The sequence below is a fragment of the Artemia sp. Qi Xiang Cuo genome, chromosome 1, assembly GCF_049724085.1.
Source record: "Artemia sp. Qi Xiang Cuo chromosome 1, ASM4972408v1, whole genome shotgun sequence".
Classification (NCBI taxonomy): Eukaryota; Metazoa; Arthropoda; class Branchiopoda; order Anostraca; family Artemiidae; genus Artemia; species Artemia sp. Qi Xiang Cuo.
The window spans coordinates 15,744,600-15,764,461 of record NC_142794.1 but is presented as its reverse complement, the minus strand read 5'-3'; the positions used below and the strand labels follow the sequence as shown (position 1 = coordinate 15,764,461).

The window sequence follows — 19,862 nt, the reverse complement described above, 5'->3', positions numbered from 1 at the left end:
AAGAAAATTATGGAAAATACAATTCTATGGTTCAAATGTGAAACTTAAGTCTATTTTTGGATCAAAAAATAAAACTAATTCCGTAAAATTTAAGCTGTTAAGGGTTTTTGACCGTAAACTCTAGTTTCTTGTAAAAAAATTATGGAAAATACAATTCTCTAGTTCAAATGTGAAACTTAAGTCCAGTTTTGAATACTCATAATAATGAGGACTGATGATTCTAATTCAATATTTTTTTCATCAATCAATCAATCAATCAATCAATTTATTAATACTAAAAACAAAACAATTACAAACTTAAAGTTTATACACGCCCAAGAACCTCAGCTTGTAAAGTGCCAACAAAACAAATAAGACACTATTATAAAGCACATAAAAAAAACAGAAAAAAATACTAAAAAAAAAAAAAAAAAAAAAATTATCAATACAAAATATTTTTTTTAAAACCTCTAAATTATTCAACTTTATTTTTTTTATTGTACGTATCTTAAAATGACAAAATATGCTTACGGCTCTAACAATTGTACTCTATGATTGGTCAGAGACACGATGTGGCTTTCCCACTGGTATTATATGTTCGGTTATCGACACTACCTAGTCTATTGCATGTATTAAATCAGTATTTTGTACGCAGTGGAACGATAAACACATAAGTCATATCTTTAAAAAAAAAGTGAAGAGGGAACATTTTAATAAAGTGTGTTCACATAACAAGGTTATTGTAGCATTGAATGCCGACAAGGAGAAGTATTTAAACTATGAAACAAGTACAAGTGGTAGCACTATTGGAAGTGTATGCATGCATTGTCATGACAGTAAGGAATTAAATTTCTTTGGAATACCGAAAAAATTCAACTCTTATGTTGGTGGTTATGCGAGATTGAGATCTCCAGAGATGATTGCACTCAGAGAGAATGCCAACATAAAAATAATCGTTGATGATAGAGGACAACTCCTTACTACTGTTGCAGGTAACACATTACCTACTGATACATCCAATCGTCAGCTTTCGGGTATTAGCATTCAACGGAAGACCAATCAAAGAAAGGCCTACTCTTCTACTAATATCGTAAACCATATCTTGTCTACGTGCCGAAACTGTTACCTGTGTAAAAATATTGTGATAATAGACAGTGAAATTGCCAGAACAATAAAAAGGGCATTGTTAGAAAATATCACTATCGAATATAAAGATGAATCGATGAAAAACACAGCACCAGCAAACGTTACTGCCATTGATCAAACAGTCAATGAACCAAATAATACCAAAGACGTAAAGCATATTGAGCCTGTTGATGAGACACCAGTAAAAATTGTGTATGACTCAAAATGGAATAATGATTAATCTACTGATTACGAACTAACAGAAGACAATAGCTATAATATCAAGAGAGAACATGGTGAACTATTTTATGGAACAGATTCAAAATGTCCAAAGTTAATCATTGATATTAATAATGTATCATAATATATTTTTGTATTAATATTCTACATAGCATTATTTCATTAAAAATATTACATTGTCATGTGTTCATTATTTTTAGAGTAAGCTAGCATATCAAACGTTTAGAATGTCTATTAAAACATCGGAGATGTAAGAAAAGGAATTTGCATACATCTATTGTCAGACACATAGGATAACATTGACAAAATCTAGGTATCAGAATGAATAAATTCTTTATTAACATCCATTGTTGGATATGTCATTATGTCATTATGAAAAAATTGTAAGTAAGTAAGTAAGTAAGTAACAAACTCTTTCTTGAATTCACCTATTGTATACACTATACAGAAATTTTATTCAGGAAGTTATGAAACAAAAAAATGAACAAATTCCTTATTAATATTTCTTATCGATTGAAGTCGCTTCCTAGACAGACAACACAGCAATTTCAAATTAGTAACAATGTGTCTCTGTGTGTGTGTGTGTGTGTGTGTGTGTGTGTGTGCAAGGCAGAGCAATTTCCTCACAAATTCCACTATTTAATGCCCCCTCCGCCCCCCACCGCAGTGGCCGCCCCCTCCCCCCCCCTTTCCAAAAGTGGGCTTGCCGGGAAGCGCCGCGAGGCCCGCTGTGGCGGGCCGCGGAGCGCCGCTGGCCGGGAAGCGGGGCCCCGCTGCGGTGGACTAGAGTTTACGGTCAAAAACCCACATTAGCTGAGATTTTACAGAAATAGTTTATTTTATGATTCATAACTGGACTTACGTTTCACATTTGAACCAGAGAATTGTATTTTCCATAATTTTCTTACAAAAAACTAGAGTTTACGGTTAAAAACCCTTATTAGCTCAGATTTTACGGAAATAGTTTATTTTTATAGGTTTCAGACAACACATACCTACGAAAGACTAAGAAACCTAGCAAATAAAAGCCGGAAATAGCAAATTAACCATCCCAAATCATAAGTTTCAGACGACACACACCTACGAAATACTAAGAAATCTGGCTAAGAAAAGCCAGAAATAGCAAATTACACATCTCAAATCATAAGTTTCAGACAACACACACCTATGAAATACTAAGAAACCTAGCTCGGTAAAGTCAAAAATAGCAAACGACACATCCCAAATCATAATTTTCAGACAACAGACACCTATGAAAGGCTAAGAAATCTAACTCAGCAAAGTCAAAAATAGCAAACTACACATCCCAAATCATAACTTTCATACAACACACACCTACGAAATACTAAGAAATATGGCTAAGAAAAGTCTGAAATGGCAAATTACACACCTCAAATCATAAGTTTCAGACAACACACACCTACGAAATACCAAGAAACCTTAGTTCAGAAAAGCCCGAAATAGTAATTCACATACCCCAAATCATAAGTTTCAGACAACACACACCTACAAAATACTAGGAGACCTAGCTCATAAAAGCCTGAAATAGCAAACTACACATCTCAAATCATAAGTTTCAGACAACACACACCTACGAAATACTAAAAAACCTAGCTTGGCAAAGTCAAAAATAGCAAACTACACATCCCAAATCATAAGTTTCAGACAACACACACCTATGAAAGGATAAGAAATCTAACTCAGCAAAGTCAAAAATAGCAAACTACACATCCCAAATCATAAGTTTCAGACAACACACACCTACGAAATACTAGGAGACCTAGCTCATAAAAGCCGGAAATATCAAACTACACATCTCAAATCATAAGTTTCATACAACACACACCAACGAAATTTTAAGTAACCTAGCTCAGCAAAGTCAAAAATAGCAAATTTCACACCCCAAATCATAAGTTTCAGACAACACACACCTAGGAAATACTAAGAAACTTTAGCTCAGAAAAGCCCGAAATAGTAATTTACATAGCCCAAACAATAAGTATCAGACAACACACACCTACGAAATACTAGGAGACCTAGCTCATAAAAGCCGGAAATAGCAAATTACGCATCTCAAATCATAAATTTCAGACAACACAAACCTACGAAATACTAAGAAACCTAGCTTGGCAAAGTCAAAAATAGCAAACTACACATCCCAAATCATAAGTTTCAGACAACACACACCTATGAAAGGCTAAGACATCTGACTCAGCTAGGTCAAAAATAGCAAACTACACATCCCAAATCATAAGTTTCAGACAACACACACCAGCGAAAGACTAAGAAATCTAGCTCAGAAAACCGAAATAGTAATTTACATACCCCAAATCATAAGTTTCAGACAACACACATCTACGAAATACTAGGGGACCTAGCTCATTAAACCGGAAATAGTAAATTACACATCTCAAATCATAAGTTTCAGACAACACACATCTACGAAATACTAAGAAACCTAGCTCAGCAAAGTCAAAAATAGCAAATTTCACACCCCAAATCATAAGTTTCAGACAACACACACCTAGGAAATACTAAGAAACTTTAGCTCAGAAAAGCCCGAAATAGTAATTTACATAGCCCAAACAATAAGTATCAGACAACACACACCTACGAAATACTAGGAGACCTAGCTCATAAAAGCCGGAAATAGCAAATTACGCATCTCAAATCATAAATTTCAGACAACACACACCTACGAAATACTAAAAAACCTAGCTCGGTAAAGTCAAAAATAGCAAAATACACACCCCAAATCATAAGTTTCAGACAACAGACACCTAAGAAAGGCTACGAAATCTAACTCAGCAAAGTCACAAATAGCAAACTACACATCCCAAATCATAAGATTCAGACAATACACACCAGCGAAAGACTAAGAAATCTAGCTAAGAAAACCGAAATAGTAATTTACATACCCCAAATCATAAGTTTCAGACAACACACACCTACGAAATACTAGGGGACCTAGCTCATAAAAGCCGGAAATAGCAAATTACACATCTCAAATCATAAGTTTCAGACAACACACATCTACGAAATACTAAGAAACCTAGCTCAGCAAAGTCAAAAATAGCAAACTACACATCCGAAATCATAAGTATCAGATAACACAGACCTACGAAATACTAAAAAAAAACTAGCTCAGAAAAGTCCAAAATAGCAAACCGCCCTTTCCAAATCATAGGTTTCAGACAACACACACCTATCCTTCTGCCATCAACCCATCTCTCCCCCAAAACAGTTTTCAGCCATTTCTCGTTAAAAATTTTATTTCCAAGTCATCCAATCGAGTTTTTTGTAAGTAATACGCCCCCAAACTATCACGCCATAACTACTCTATGACATCCGGCTGCCATCGCCCCATCTCCCCAAAATGTTTTTTCAGAGATTTCATGTTAAGAAGTTTTATTTCAAGTCATCCACACGGGTTTTTCGCTAGCAAATCGGACCATAGGACAGCACTATAAGTACTCTAAGACACCCCGCTCCCAACACCGCACCACTTGTATTATACAGAACACATCGAAGAAGTAAAGCTATCCGTTACTAAAATTCTTTTCTTGCCATCTACATCTCTCTTCTCGGCCCACAGTACAGCACTATAAGTACTATAAGTACTCTAAGACACCCCACTCCCATCACCGCACCACTTGTGTATTATACAGAACACATTGAAGAAGTAAAGCTATCCGTTATTAAAATTCTTTTCTTGCCATCTACATCTCTCTTAGCATCAACTTTTTAGTATAATATAACGTTAAACTCTATTTTAAATTGACAACACTGTTCAAACACCACTTGTGTATTATACAGAACACATCGAAGAAGTAAAGCTATCCATTATTAAAATTCTTTGCTTGCCATCAACATCTCTCTTAGTATCAACATTTTAGTATACTATAACGTTAAACTCTATTTTAAATTGACAACACTGTTCAAACACCACTTCTGTATTATACAGAACACATCGAAGTATTCGCAAATGCTAAACCTTTTTTTTCTCCACCTTCATAGGATTCAATTTGCAAATGCTATCTACCGACACATTCATATCAAACTATTCTCGGCTAAAGGCAATTGTCCAAAAAAATCAGAAATCGCTCTTGATAGCACATACTTCAAAGAAATGGAACAGTGGATAACCCATGGGTGATAGACAGCTTTTCCCACAAAATCATTCCTAAATACGCAATTTGACAATCTCTAGTTTTCGATTTAAAAAGGTTTGCCAGCTTTTTTTAAAATGTGCACGTGAAGCTACGCTGCACATTCTTGTACAGTTGATATCAATAACAAAAGCCAGTCTGGTTGTCTTATACAATCTTGACTATAGTTTCAAAACGTGTTTAACCACTTTATACGTATAAAAGGTTTAATCGCTTTTTAAAATGTCCACGTGAAACCACACTGCATATTCTTGCCTCAGGCCTAAATTTCCTTGTCCCTTTTCTTGTCCCTTTCAAATCTTATACAAGCTTACTACTGAGGCGGGCTCCAATTTTCCTGAATAAGGTTTCAAAAATGGTAATTTAAAGGATATACTTTTTGATTTGCTAAGAGGTCATTTTCAAATCACATGCAGCTGAATGACGTAATTCATGGGGCTGTTGGAATAGTGCGTAGTTCAGCAGTGAGACTTTGTCTCCTATGATAGGTGGAGGATTTGAAGGAAGTGGAAGGGGGATATGCACTTTAATATTAACAGCAAAGAATCCAAGCTTATTAAACTCACCATCACCCACCCGAAAATGTTTACAGTACGCTACTGTCGTGTGCACGAGCACATTGCTGACAGCCTTAGGAAAAGCTGACTACTCTTAATCTATGTTTGTATAATGCGTATGCATTGTTTATTAGTGTATTCTGTAATGTTTTTCTGAATTTAATCGAGAAATATCTTTGCTGAATAGTAACTTTTCTTTGTTATCGCTTGAAGAAAAATGTCCTATTGAAGAAATAGAGAAGGAATGGTCTATCTCTACTTTTTAACTGCTTGGTACATGCCCCCCCCCCATCAGGTGGAAAAGTGCACATTTGGTCCCAAGATCGGGACAGCTGGGCTGCTAAGTATTACGTAAATCATTAATTCAGAATAAGCACGTTCTTAGGCTCAGTGATGTAAGATAGCCAGACTTTCGGTTCTTTAACCAGTTAGAGCAGGAAGACTTTCGGTTCCTTAACGGAAAGTAGAAGAAGAAGAAGAAGGTATTTAAAAGGGATTTGATTCCCATCTAAGTCTTCCTATAGCAACAGAATAACAGAAAGTTAATATAATCTTAACACTGAAAGCAAATCAACTTTGACCAAATTAATTAACAAACGTGATCCAATTATTGGTTCAACCTCAGCCTTGGTTCATGTTCGTGATGGCCCCTTTCAACAAAGAGACTTGATTTCATCTTAGACTAATGGGAGAAAATTCGGAACAGACTCGTCAGAACTTTCAGAAATCTTTAAAACACCTTTAGATTTGTGTTTTTCACATGTTTTCTAACACCCTTTCCTCCACAGGTGGTTTTCGAGAAGAGGGATCGAGAAGGCACTTGCCCCGGGCGCAGAAATTTTAGGGGTGTAAATTTGAAATAAATAATATAAAATTTAAAGTCATTTTGTAGTTTTTAAATTGTATCTTTGTTAAATAAAATAGACGTCGTAGTTGTCAGTAAGTTACGTACTGTAATGCTTATATAATAATGCTTAATACTTATTGTAAATAGAAGCAAATTGAAGTGGCCAGAACCGCCACCCAATCAATCAATCAAGCATTTATTACCCACTCAAGAGAAAAAAACAGTCGCGCATTAACATCACATTAACTAATATCTAAAATAGATCGAAGATCACTTAAATTAAAAAGAAAAATGAACCAAATAATCATAGGAACCAATGCGGCAAGCTTTTTGCTCATACATCCTCTCGAAAATGCCAGGCAAGGCAGACAGGGCATCATTAACTGACAAATTATTTATGATGTACCAATTTCAGGTGCGCCTTCGGAGGTAAAACAAAAATTTTGCAAATTTAAAATAATTAGTCCGCAACTTCTTCCTATCCTTATTACGAAGGATGTGATTGAAACCATCTAGGTAATAAATATCAGGGGCACAATATGCAGTATGTAGGTGACTAAGTGTCCTCCGGTTGAAACGTCCTCGATTCGAAGAGATTTTACCGTAGGCAATCCTGATATTTTGTATACATTCATATATAATTATTTGAAAAAAACTACGTTTTCTAAAGAGTTAAAGAGGCTGAGTTACAAGGTCGAACCTTAAAACGTACAGGGATTAGGTGGCACAGTTGGGGGGCTGCCGCCCCCCAAACCCCCGCTTTTGCAGCCTTTAAATAAAAAAAAAAAATTTTTAAACTGAAAGTAAGGAGCGACATTAAATCTTAAAACGAACAGAAATTATTCCGTATATGAAAGAGGCTGTGCCCTCCTCAACGCCTCGCTCTTTACGCTAAAGTTTGACTTTCTCACAACTCTTTTTTTAAACAATAAAAACTTTCTGCTTCGAATGAGTCCTCATTCAACCGGATCCGTTGCCAACTGTGGCCTGTAGGCGTGGCTAAGAAAAAAAAAGAAATGATGATGAATTTTAAGTGGCTATATTTGGTTTTTTGAAAACAGGGAAGGAGTGATCGGATTGAGCTGAAATTTCGAGGAAAAGCTCCCGGGCCCTAGGAAAGCTTAACCTCTAAATTTCAGCCCAATCGCACAACGTTAACGGGGGGCTGTGGTGGGAGGGTCCAAATTTCCGGCCCAGTTTACCCCAGGAAAAGACCGTCGGAGGAGAATGAAACTTTGCAAGGGTCTTATTGTGAGTATGGGCTAAAAAATACGATCACTGCCGTCTCTCTGCGGCATCTAGTACGTGAACTCACTCAACAGTGTAGTGGGTCGCCTCTGTATAGCGGCACAAGTGTGCCTCCTTGTTATAATGCCTGCGAATGTACAACATTATCAAATACACCACTAATATCAACCGATACAATAAATAGAGACTGGTGATTCATAACAAAGATAATTTCTTAAACCACATTGGCCTGACATCACATAAAGAAAGAAAAAACGAGCAAAAATGGGGTTTTTATAGGCCAAATGACGATACTGAAAAAACAAAGCGAATATTTCGAGAGGACAAACGCATCTCTTCTTCAGCGCGAAACAAAACGATGTAACAATAAAAGCCAAAAATTAAAATAATTAAAACCAACTACCTACAAACCATAAAAGCGAGTTATTCGCCAATATCCGCGTTTTGCACAAAATCCAAAAAAAAAAAAACATGAACTGCCAACGACGGATACTAGCGAGCAACTGATAAATGAAAGGAATCACGTCATCCACTTGAAAAAACAAAACGAACCAGCAATTAAATAAATTCGAAAACTATGTCATTTGATTTCAGATTTTAATTAAGGCATTTCTTGCAGACACCCATTGAGACCTAAGGGGTTGTTCATGGGTTTGATTATATGACTGGGAAAGTGGTTCAAGGTTTATTTCAGGGATTAGTAACGTATCGGCGTCTCTTTTGAGAAAACCGAAATATGACTCGTTTATTCTTAAATCACCGGAATCTCTGTTTTAAGCTAGACCTAAATGTTGGTATTTATAAATTTCAACAGCTTCTCTGTAGTGCTGGACAATACCTTTATCATGCGAAATAAGACTAGCTTGATTAAACAAAATAGTATGGTCTGGTTTTTCAAAAATGTGCTCTGCAAGGGCAGAGTTAAAATTTTCTGGTTTTTTCCGCTTTTTAAGTGTATTATTAATTGAACTAGAATGCTGGGCTAATCTATCTGTTAGTCGCTGATTTGTTCTTCCGATATACCAAAGACCACACGAACAAGGAATTCTGTAGACACCGGAATTTTCATCTATAGGGATAGGGTCTTTACCTTGATAAATTTGGGACCTGATAGTTTTACTGGGTCTATAATAAGTGTAAATGTTATTTTTCCTTATATTTTTTGAAATTAGGTCTGAAATCCCTTTAATGTATGGGAGACCAAGATAAACTGAATTTTCCCTTTGATTTGTGTTTTCTGTGGAACTATCTGATAATCTTTTAATGCGTTTTGTAATTACAGAATTTAGAATAGACCCTTAGGTCTCAAAGGGTGTCTGCAAGAAATGCCTTAATTAAAATCCGAAATCAAACGACATAGTTTTCCAATTTATTTAATTGCTGGTTCGTTTTGTTTTTTCGAGTGGATGAAGTGATTCCTTTCATTTGTCAGTTGCTCGCTAGTATCCGTCGATGGCAGTTCATGTTTTTTGGATTTTGTGCAAATCGCGGATATTGGCGAATAACTCGCTTTTATGGTTGTTAGGTAGTTGGTTTTAATTCTTTTAATTTTTGGGTTTTATTGATACATCGTTTCGTTTCGCGCTGAAGAAGAGATGCGTTTGTCCTCTCGAAATATTCGCTTTGTTTTTTCAGTATCGTCATTTGGCCTATAAAAACCCCATTTTTGCTCGTTTTTTCTTTCTTTATGTGATTCATAACAGCATGTTTCATGATTTTGCTTAGAAGTTTCTCCTGATGGTAGACTGTGCCCTTTGACTATTCAGATGTGGACCCCCTCTTACCCCCCCCCCCCCCTTCAATAAAAATGCTGGAGCTGCGCCCCTGATGGTGAGTTAAATAAAAAGGTACTTTTTGCATCCACGTTATCAGAAACACATCTACAATATTTTAGGTGCGGGTAAGGGTATTAACTTTTCAAGACCACTACTGCTAAGCCACAAACTTTTGCGGCTGCAAATGCGGCTCTTAGGCCCAGCGCCCACGGCGCAGCTGTTTCAAGACTACGGTTGGAAACTAGTCTCATCTACAACTGGTTTATGACCAGTTTACAACCAAATGAAACGTGTGTCCACCGGACGCGAGTGATTGTGGATCAGTTGTGTTTATCTAATTGAGTAGTGCAATGTCGTTAGCCATTAGCATGTCGTTAGCATGTTGAGTTCCAATGAGGAAGACTTAACTGATTACTATGAGTACTGCAGGTTTCGTAGGGTTCACAGGTATTATTGGGTCCATCCCTACTTGTAAAAGAATGCAGTCTCGTCTGTTCCTAGCAGCAAAAGAACTGTCTCAAACAAATAGAGAATTTATCGCAATGCCGAAGGAATCTTACCTGGAGTTGACAATGATCTTACCTGGAGTCAGACATGTTGAGAGCCAAAATAATTGGACAATATCAGCGTGGTAGCTTCCGAAAATGTGTGGGACAACACTCTGCAACGCAACTGTGACCACGGCTGGAGGCTCATACGGGACCGCATTTAGACTGATTGGAAAACAGTCTCATCTGGATTGTTTCGTGGGCGGGCCCCCACTCTACTTCAAAAGCTATAGTCATAAAACAGTTGCGTGCGCAATCGGTTAGAAATTCTAGTCTCAAAACAATTGCCCCGTGGGCGCTGGGCCTTACTTAGACTGCTTGCAACTGGTACTACATTTACTTTTAACTACTTTCAGAGAATGCTTTTTAATTAAATAAAAAGACACTAAGCATATTTGCTATATTTAAGGAATGGCTAAGAGTCAGAATATTCAATCAAAAGATGATGTGTGTATCTAGGTTGTCAGAAGGGCGTATCTGAAATGTCCCTGGGCCAGCTGATGGCATTTAGTTGAAACTTTCAGGGATTGTTAAGGGGGTATTGAATTAAATCAAAAGCCACAAATTGAAACTATTATGAGAATTAGATATTGTGATTCTTACGTTAAAGACTTGAAAAACTGGATAAATGCTCATTATATTAACTAAAACCCAAACTTTGGCTGAAATCAAACCAAAAATCAAAAAGGAACAGAAGTTAATCAAAAAAACTTTCAAACAAGAAGTTCATCAAAGATAAGTAAAAAAAAAAATATCTTTTTTTCCCAGCATTACTTCCCTGGGAATAAGATAAATGATGTAAATCTCCACAAATCTCTTAACCCTAGATGCATGTGATCGAAATTTTGAGACAGCTATTTAGTTCAAAATAGTCCGAAGTATCATATAACAATGGCTCTGGGTTACACAACCCCGAGAGCCTGCGAGCAAGGGTTGTAAGTTTTCCCTGTGGGCCTATAAGGTTTTTATGGAAGGGATGGTTGTATGAACTTTGGCAGAGGCTCATTTGATTGGAAATTGAAAGTTCTTAGTGCCTTTTTTTAGAGTCAAAAGTAATCAGAAGGCAACTAGCCCCCTCCCAGCACTCTCTTTGCCCCGAATGCATCTGATCGAAATTTTGAGATAGACATTTTGTTCAAAATCGTCCAAAGATCATATAGCAATGGTTCCGAGGTTAAAACAACTCCCCAGAGCCTGGGGCAAGGATTATAAGTTATGCCACGGGGCATAAGGTTATTTAGGGGTATAAGGTCATTACGGAAGGAGTAGTCGTGCACTTTTGAGGGGGCTCATTCGATTGGAAATTGGAAGTTCTAAGTTCTAGTGGCCTTTTTAAAAGTCAAAAGGGATAAGAAAGCAACTAACCCCATCCCCTATAACCTCTTTTTTCCTAACGCATCCAATTAAAATTTTAAGGTAGTTTTTTTGTTCAAAATGGTTAAAAAGGCCCAGTAATTATTTCTTTGGGGATGTCGACCCTTCCACAGCCCTCAGGGCAAGGGCTATCAGTTATGCGAGTTGCCCGTTGTTAACATTTAAGGTTTATATGGAAGGAGTGGTCGTATAAACTTTGGACGGGACTCATTCAATTGGACATCGGAATTCCTAGTGCCCTTTTTTAGGGTCAAAAGTGATCGTTGGGCAAGAAGCTCGCTCCTCCCCTACGCTCTCGTTTTTGAAATACATCCGATTGAAACTTGAGTTAACTATATTGTTCAAAATATTTTAAACATCGTAAAACAATGCCTCCATCGTTGACAAAACACCTCAGAGCCCGGGGGCAAGGGTTGTAAGCTATTCCTCGGGCGTATATATGGCCTTTATGGAAGGGGTGATCGTATAAACGTCGTAGGGCGTTCATTCGACTGGGAAATCAAAATTTCTAGTGCCCGTTTTTAAGAGTCAATAGTGATCGGAGGGCATCTAGGACCCCACGCCCTTTTTTCTCCAAATGCATCCGATCTAAATGTTGATATAGTAATGTTGTTCAAAAAAGCCCAAAGCTCAAATAACTATGCCTTTTGGGTTGATAAAACCTCCGCAGCCGCCAGGGCAAGGGCTGTAAGTTATGCCAGTTGCCCATTGTTAAAATATAATTTCTTATGGAAGGGTGGGCTGAATAAACTTCGGAAGAAAACTATTTGATTTGAAATCGAAAGTTCCAGCTCCCTTTTTAAGAGTCAAAAGTAATCAGAGGGTAACAAGACCCTCCCCCCATATTTTTGCCAACCCCTCTGTATTTTCAAGATGTATTTTTGAGAATTTCATTTAAAAATGCCTTTTTAGTATCTTCATACAAAAAAAGAAAAATCCAAAAAAGGTTGAATTGCCATCGAAGGATAATAGTGAAAGGCTTCGTGTAAATCATGGATATCGATGAATGACTCGCTTTTTTCTTTGTAGGTATTTGGTTTTAATTCTTATAATTTTGGCTTTTAATAAATTTTATTCATCTATTACTTGTGTTTTTTATTGATTTTTCTTTTCGTATTACGTTTGTTTTTGGTATTTTCTTGGCCCTTTTTGGCACTTTCCGCAAATATTTTTCGCTCGCGCTCAAGAAGAGAGGCGGCTGTCTTTTCGAAATATTCGCTTTTTTTGACTATTTTGTTTGGCCTTTGAAACCCCTATTTTTGATCTTTTTTTCTTTATGTTATGGCAGGACAATGTGGTTTAAGAAATTATCCTCCTTATTAATTTCATCACATAATAAGCAAACTATTATAGCATCTTAGTCATTTCTCCAATTATAATACAAAGAATAGACGATTTTCGTATATTATCTGATTTTTCTGAACTTCAATAATAATAAATAAATAGCTATGACTAATGATAATTGTCATCTGGAGCGTACCCTCTGTTTTGCTTTGATTCATTTCAGAAAGGTTCCAATGTTGGATACTGCTTTGCTTGTATAAATGATTTCACAGGCGGAAGCATCTTTCGAGAGACAAGACTTTGATCGCCCTTGTTTCATCACTACCTACGCAAAATTCCCTACGAATATGGAGAAAGTGTTTTTCTTGCGATTGGGTTACTCTCATCCCAGGACTATTCCCTAGCTGTAGGCTATTTTTGGCTCTAAAGTAGTTCCATCTTCTAAACGATAAGTCTGATCCAGTTTGATTCGGACGCAATTCCGGTGCTTTTCCGACTTTTGATAAAAATTGATACTTTCTTGATAAAAAGGTAAGTAGTTTAAAAAAAAAGGGCTCACGCCTAGAATTCGAGCTATTGAGAAGATAACATATTAAGAAAACAATTCTTGCTTCCTAATATGCAAAAAATTGTAGCTAGCACATTTTGAATGCGTTTCAACCAGACTTTACCTCAACTCTCTATTCCGCTTAATATGCAATATATAGCCCAAATTATGTTTTTCCCATGCATTTTTGCATGCGTCACTCTTGTTTCAGCCAGTGCACCCGTAAATTGAATTAACGCTACGAAATCAAGAAATAGGAAAACGCATGAAAATATATAATTTGAGCTATGTATATGCAAATTAGGGGAGGTTGGAGGTAAAGTGTAATAGAAGCATATTAAAATGTGTTGGCTACAATTTTATGCGTATTATAAAGTAAGAATTGTTTTATTAACATGTTTTCTTCTCAATACCCCCAATCCTAGGCTTATAATAAAAAAGGCGTTCATTTGTTTTTATTTTGACTGAGGCTACAGTTGCTAAATGGGGATGAGGCTTGGGAGGAAGACTAGGTGTTTTCCTCTTTTTCATTTGAAGGCCATAAATACCATGTTCTTCTGGTTGCGATATTTTTGTTATATTTCTTTGGGGAAAATGTTCTGGGATTGTTCGTATATGTGTCGCAAATATACAATTAGTTTTTATTTTGAGTATGTATAATTATATAATAGATTTCAGAAAAACCGAAAAAACTAAGAAAAAGTATATTAAAAAACTTTGTTTTCAAAATTAAATCGGGGTTAACTAAAAAAAAACAAAAATAAAGGTTGTGTGGAAAGTACTCTGTCTTATGATTCAGAATATGTCAAGTTAATAAAGTTTTCAGTTTGTTTTACCGTGTAAAAAAAAATCGGGAAGGCGTCATAACATCTAACCGCCAGGAGCACTAACGTCATTTCATATACAAAATCCGTCATAACATCGACAAAAAAATCCGTCAGAATCACTAACCGTCATAACATCTAAAATTTTAAAATTTGGGGTTTAGAGGGGAAAAGGTACCTAGGTTAGGTTACGTATTTAACATATTCTATGCTTTACCCCCACCCCCGTGATGTGCAAATATATAGCCAAAATTTGTTTCTAAACTTTCATATACTTATTACTATTATATAAAATTATAATTTTTTTTAGATGTTCTGAGGTTAGTGATTCTGACAGATTTTCGAACAGTCGGTCGATTTCAGACAGTCGAAATGGTGGCAGCCCAAAAAAATCAAGAGCGGTGTGACGTTGTTATAGGCCAAATTTGACTTTATAGGCTAAAATGACCATGCTCTACACGCGTGCGAACTTGTGCATCCCGATACTCATTATCAGCGCCCCCGATTACCATAAAATCCATCCTCAATTCTACTGCGGCGAATGTGAGCCGTCCCTTGAAAGATAACGGTCCCTGTATATAACGGTCCACTGACTATAAGGTTTCTGTTTGAAGTGTTTGTGACTAAGGTTACATGTTGACATTTTTTACTTTTTGCTGGCATTGCAATGAACACGTAACGGATGTTGAAAAGACATTTTGTTTTTTGTTGCGTTTTTGTGCGGTTTTGGCGAAGTGTCATGATGACATTTTCCATCAAGTCGTTCACAACCTGTTTCTTTAAGGATATGTAAATTAGAAACTGTCTTAGAAATTAAACAGCTGCCTGATAGAAATATTTTAAAAGTTGTATCCGTTTGCTGGGGTTAAAGTAGGCATGGTGATTTTCAGTTTAAAAATTTCTAAAGGGTAATTTTCAAATTCGGTCGTCGTTGTAGAATAAATTTTGTTTATTTTTGAGCGGAAACGTAAGTTAAAATTACAACTATAAGCTCCACAAAATTCTAATGTTAAAAGCGTTGGGTCATAAGTTTAGATCCAAATACTTTAAAAAGGGAACTAATTTATCGGCCCCTTTATGTGGCAATATTTACTCTACCTATTTTCAAATACTTTGTGAGCGTGTCTGCCGATTACTTTCTGACAGAGAAAATGAAACTTTGTAGCTCGTAATCTTATCAAATTAATAAAAATGTTTTTGATAAACAAGTAATACCCTACAAATAAGGAAGCTGCTACTCACCTCAGTCCCCTATTCTTTTTAATAGAGAAGAGGGCAGCATGTGCTTATAAAATATTGTCATACTGGCCAGTTCAAAAGGCTTGTACAGGGACTGAGGGAGGTGCTAATTCCATTGAGGCTGAATTTTGCACGTTCAAACGGAGATAATTTACAATCTGCAGCAATTTGTATTGAGATTGGAATTTGAGAAAAAACTGGGCATTCACATCTACTAGCCTACTACTACTAACAACTCATTATAGTACCAAGCCACCTGAGGGCAACAAAGCTGTGTCTGCTATTCCTCTATCCCAATATATCCAAAACTTCAATCAGTACTTGTTAATGTAACGAAACAAACTCAAGAATTACGCTTAGGTTAGATCTGAGAAAACCGGTTTCAAAGACAAGTGGCAGAATATATAATTTGGGCTATATAATTGCACATTATGGGGCGGGGGGATAAAGTATTTAGATAGTATGAAATTAGAATTCAATTTTTACTTCGTAATATGCAGAACAATTGTAGCTAGACCCCGGCGCCGCGCCGTTGAGGGAAGACCGGCGGCGGGGGGGCAAAAAACAGCACGCCGCCGGTAAGACGCCGGCGGCGCGCCGCCGGTAAGATGTCAGTGGCACGCCGCCGGCGCGATCAATGTTGACCGCAAACATTAATGTTTTCATCAGTCTCTCAAATCCCAGCTTCAATTTACAACAGATTCGAGCCTATTCATGACTTCAAAAATTCACAAGCCGCTGGCTGGAAACTGGTCTTCTTCGTTATTCATCAAGAGAAGAAGAAATCTGGTAGAAACGAAATGGCTGTGGCTTTTCAGAACCCTTGCATAATACGAGTAGTTGAAGTATCTATTAGCTATTTATTCTTAACATAAATAATTATCAAAATTAGTAGTTTTTTTATCGAGCATTACTGCATATAAAACTTCAAATACCGTATCACAAAATTCGTCAGTTATCTGGGTAAAAGCTTCGCATATAACTTTTAACTTAGAATATTCATTTTTTCATAATGCCCTTTGCCTATATATGTTTCGTCACCTTTAAAAAATTTGAAATGGGTGAATTTGATATTGATTGTTTTTTTTTTTTTGCTCTTTTGGATTCCTAAGAAGTCTTCTTGTATTAAAAACTGGTTTTTAATTACAATTTTAAGAAAATTCATTTTAAAGTTTTTTTTGGCTTCTTTATAGAATATATTTCATGTAGGCTAAGTCTGAACTGCTGCTTTTTTATCGCTTTTGGCTGCTCTTTTGGATATCATTCATTTTTTTCTTTTGGGGATTCATTCCAAATTATAAACTGATAAATACCTAATATCAGTCAAATTATAAACTGCATCTAAAAGGAGTAAATTTATCAAATTGAAAAATACGTGATGAACAGAGAACACTTCAACTACAATGAAACAAAAACACTTTATGGTTTATTCGGTATGAAGAAAAATAAAGTGCCAGCTATTTTCTTAGGTAGAAAATGAAAAGCTCAGCCGTTTTAAATGTAATTAAATGAAATAATATGCAGACTGAAGTAGCTTCAGGAAGATGTTGAGATTTTCTTCCTAGTTCGTCACTTTTAATCCAAACAAAATGTTAGGACACTTAGTATCAGTTATTGAGTTTAAGCTTTGATTTCCAATTTACAGAAGGTTTATTATTCAGTTTTCATAATGCCTAGAGGACATAGCAACAACCTAGACCACCAAATGTAATAAGACCAATCTGGGGAATTGAGGTAAAGGGTATGGAAAAAATGCCTAAGGTATAGATAAGCAAAAATGCAGAACAGAGAAATATACAGTTAGAATACTTGCGTGAGCAACAATTACAACAAGTCAAAAACAAAAGTAAAGAACAAAGAGATATGCATGAACAAGACAGGTGACAATGAGAAGCAAAGTAAATTAAAAATGAAAAACAAAGAAATATGTGGTTAAAAGATATGCTAGAGCAAAAACAAAGAAATATTGGGTTTGAAGATAAGTGGCAGCCAGAATTACAAGTAATAGTGAGAAAGAAATTCGTGGTTTGGATCATTATATACAGCCTCAAAATTTGCTACACAGTTTTGGTTAAAACTGTGGTCACAACTTTAAGAATAAAATATATATATATATATATATATATATATATATATATATATATATATATATATATATATATATATATATATATATATATATATATATATATATATATATATATATATATATATATATATATATATAATATTAATGTTCATTTTCATTTTTTAATGTTCTTTTCAGATTGTTATTGTGTTTTCTTCTCTTCCCAGCCCACTTAGATAAAATCTCAAACTCAATCCAAAGCAATACTAAGTCCATAATTTTAATAAATTGAATATAAACACACCACACTAAATTTGAATATAGCTTTTGTAAAAGTTCAGGTAAGGTGTAGCCTAGTTTCACTGAAGCTTAGCTTGTATCTAAAGAAACTGTCTTATTATTAAATGTCAAATGAAAAAATATATGTGAAAATTTTAATAGAGTAAGATTGAAGCCGATTTGAGCTTGTTTAAATTTTTCTAATAAAAAAAAACAACAAATAAATAAAAAAAATCGGCACCCTTTAGGAAATTTTAGATAATACCCAAATGCAACTGATTAATGTGATAAAAATATAATTTTTGGCAACTGTAACTAGATTCAAACTTGTTTTTGATTTTTCTAGTTCTTCTGGTTAATGCTAAACTGTCCTGACACCAGAAAGGTGTAATTCCTTTTACGGCCATGTTACGCATTTTTCTTTAGGTTTATGTTAATGTTTATGTTAATGAGGTTTATGTTAATGATTTCCAAATGCTCACAATAATTACCAAATTTAAGAAAATCGCAACAATAAGTCACCTGTGGTCAAAATACTTAGACTCCTCTTTGATCCCCACCCAGGCTCAAAGCTTCTGCTATGGTCATTTCCATGGAAATCTCCAAAGAGTTTCTTTTTAAAATAGCTTTCAAGCGTAGTTAGGGGTATTTAGACTTTTTTGCTTTTCTTCAAAGCCTTGAAAAAAGTGTTATAATATTCCAAATGTTACATTTGTGCATATTTTTGGTAATCATTTGTGGGGCGATCGAATTTTCTAAACCACTGTAGATACGTAAGAACGTTGCAATACCTAGTACCCTGAGGTCATAAGACTGTCAAAGACTCCTGCTTGAACCCCCAAATTGAAAGCTTTTATTATGACCTGGCCTTTTAATGTTACTTGGGCACTGGACCAAGGGCGCCATTGTCGCTCGAACGCTACGTTAGGTGGGGATGTCGATATCGCTTTCGTCACACCAATTCGTTTTAGTGTGAATCTGCCTGGTACTTATGAATGAATGTTTTCCAAGTAAACCCATTTCATCAATAGAAAAAAAACCGGATTGGACGCTTAGGTCCGTTTCCCTTTGGAACTAATGAATATGCAAGTACTGTATCAAGTATAACTCACGAAAATCTTGTTAATTTTGTCAACTTGTGAACTTTTCGGCATTCTTGCTTTCAATAGAAAAAAAAATCAAGGCGCTATTACTTAAATATAATAACTCCCTATGCCCTCCTTCTGGATACCCTCTTGATAGGATACCGTCTCTGCTTTAAATAAAAAAAAAAAATTAACTTATTGGCACCCCTGCTTTAAAAAAAAATCGAGGTATTATCATTTAAATATGATAGCTCAATACCCCCCCCCCCCTCTGGATACCACCTTGATAGAATTCCGTCTTTGCTTTAAATTAAAAAAAAATGAACTTTTTGGGATCCCTGCTTTCAATAAATAAAATTTCGAGCTAATATCATTTAAATTTAATACCTCGTTAAATAAATTTAATATCTATAAAATGATAGCCCCCTATCCCCCTCCCCTATAGGCAATACTTTAAAATTTTTTTTTGAACAATATTTTTGGGGTAGCGGCTGGCTAAAAAATAAATTCCCCAATCTTGTAAAAAACTTATTATATAGCAAAATATTTTCTAAATCGATTGCTGGTTGTGTGGGTTTTTTTTTTTTTGGGGGGGGGGGGTTAATAGTTACAAGAAAAAAGATTTTATTTTCTATAAGGTGTTCAATAATTTATTATTAAACAATAAGAAAATC

At 35.6% G+C, this 19,862-nt stretch overlaps 1 protein-coding gene across 1 annotated transcript in view; it reads left to right on the top strand.

Moving 5' to 3' along the window:
- Window positions 1-13,550: 13,550 nt before the first annotated feature.
- The window catches only part of bt (projectin protein bent), a 379,904-nt gene continuing 373,592 nt past the window's right edge, over window positions 13,551-19,862 (top strand). Inside the window, 1 exon segment of the mRNA XM_089089036.1 lies at window positions 13,551-13,677. The gene's annotated coding sequence lies outside the window, so the exon portion shown is untranslated.